The following is a 2,179-nucleotide window of genomic DNA, read 5'->3' on the forward strand; positions in this document are numbered from 1 at the left end:
GGCAACTTTTATCCTCACTGTATCTCGCATCCTTTTGGGACTTCCCCATGAATCAGCCACCTGCATACAGAAGCAGGCATGTTAGGCCTGCGCACTGAGCTCCCTCAGCTAATGGATGCAACTAGAATTTTAAGAAAAGACACTCCAAACCTGGTAAGAGAGAAAATTAAGCGTTCTGCTGTACCTGTGTGGTTTCCTTTTCAGGCAGAAGCTAAAATCTGTGAAAGAGTGCACTGTGTGGCTATCACACACACACACACCCTGCCCCCAGCATTTTTGGACTCACATACGATGCCACACACAACAGTGGACCCACAGCTCAAGGTCCCTTTCAGACTGTAGGGAAGAGCACTGAGGAGTGAATGCTCTTTCCCACACACATCCACAACTCTACCGACAGCTAGATTTCAGGGAGGAGGCCATTAGCCTTCTCCTCGACATGCTGCTTGTCTATGCGCAGGGTCGTTTCCACAGGGAAGTGTTCTGGCACAGGAGCCCCTATCTGTACACCTGAAGGGGGCCAGGTCAGGCACAGGTGTCTTCTATCTGGCACAGCCAAGCTGGCTTGCATCCTAATTGGTGCCCAATGGGTCGTGGATCACAGAATGGTTTTTCAGCATAGAAGACACCTTCCCCAGCTTCAGGCAAACCAGACGTCTAAACTAAATGCATGAAATGGGATGCTGAAGGTGTTTTATAATGGAACAGTTCCTCACCAAAAATGCTTCTTCACCTAAGAAACAAGCATGCCAGGGAAATGGTCCCATGAAATCCCTTCTCCCTGATATACTGGGCCCATACCTTATTCAATTGACTCTGGGAGGAAGTATTTGGAAGATTACGGCAAGAGAGCCATGATTATTAATGCAAAAAGCCAAACAAAACCAAGATCGAACTATGCAGAGATCATGAACGTCTATGAGAAGAGAGGACTACAAAGGAAGGAAGGAAATATTTATACAGGTCAGTATTTGGTGTCACAAATGGGGTCTCTTTTCTCCTATCTGTATTTCCCTAAATTAATGTGCCAAGTACCAGTATGTATAACAAAGTTATTTATTAGAGTATTACACTGCAAAATCCTCCTGTCTCTCCTCCCCAACTGGGGGACGACAGGATCAAGCCCTAAATAAATAATAATATGTACAATGTATCTAAAATAAATATATAATTTAACATGAAATATCTTGTTAAATAGTTTCCCCTCTTTAATGAAGTCCCAAAGTTAGATTTCTTCAGCAGTCTTTCACAGTTAAATCCTCAGCGGGGGGTGGGTGGGTGGAGGGTGTCCGAAGGAATCCAGTTTCCCAGTTCACTGTTTGTTGGCAAAGACTACTTTTCCAATGTCATTAAGGCAAGGGCCAACTCTTCTCTTTGCGCTGTGGCTTCACATTTCAGGGACAAGCCCACTGTAGAGAAATGTCTGTCTGCCTGTCTCTCTCCTTGGCCAGTTCTTCCAACGTGGAGAGTCAGTATCCTTTCTTCAAAGCAGCACAGATCCAGCACAATGCCCCCCGTTGGAAGAGACTGCACTCTTCTACTTATGCAAACTCCCCTTTGGCTTTGAAATGTGTCCTAGAAAAAGGTTTTATCCACTGGGTGGTGAAGGCAGAGGTGCTCTTGCGCCCTAAAATACAACAGAAAGAGAGCCAGGGTCAAAACGAGGCCGTCAGTCCACTCAGCAGTCGTAATTCAGGATGGTGGGAGACCGGTAGGTTTGCGGCTGTAAAAACAAACAGGAGTCTGGCGACAGGGTAAAGCAGGGATCCCCGTGGTACCCCACTAATGCCTTCCTCGTGGCACCCACCAAATGATTTTAGAAAGGGGGTGGGACCAGATGGAGCTGTTGCCCAGCAAGGTTTCTGATGGGTGATTCGACTGCTTTGGCAGCAACGGCCACCGCACCACCAGGATCTTCCCTGTGTGAGTGGAGGGAAGCTGTGGCAGCCTTTTTGTGGCTGGCTCCACCTCCTGCAGTGATGGCTGAGGAGTCCCTAGTTTGATGCCCAGCTTGACCACTGGTAAGGGGTGGAACCGCGGGGGGGGGGGGGGGGGCACGTGGCACCTATTTCCAGGGCCACAGCTACGCTCTGCAGCCTCTGGGGACGGGAAGTTAGGGCTAAAACGGCTTCCAGGAAAAGGTTTGTACAAGTGAAAAAAATATTTTCTTAAACATAGT

At 47.9% G+C, this 2,179-nt stretch overlaps 1 protein-coding gene across 1 annotated transcript in view; it reads right to left on the reverse strand.

The window, feature by feature from the left end:
* Positions 1-1,088: 1,088 nt before the first annotated feature.
* The window catches only part of HBEGF (heparin-binding EGF-like growth factor), a 20,528-nt gene continuing 19,437 nt past the window's right edge, over positions 1,089-2,179 (reverse strand). Inside the window, exon 6 of the mRNA XM_015422322.1 lies at positions 1,089-1,627. The gene's annotated coding sequence lies outside the window, so the exon portion shown is untranslated. The remainder of the gene's footprint in view (positions 1,628-2,179) is intronic.

This window comes from Gekko japonicus, unplaced genomic scaffold (assembly GCF_001447785.1).
Source record: "Gekko japonicus isolate JY-2015 unplaced genomic scaffold, Gekko_japonicus_V1.1 scaffold738, whole genome shotgun sequence".
Taxonomy (NCBI): Eukaryota; Metazoa; Chordata; class Lepidosauria; order Squamata; family Gekkonidae; genus Gekko; species Gekko japonicus.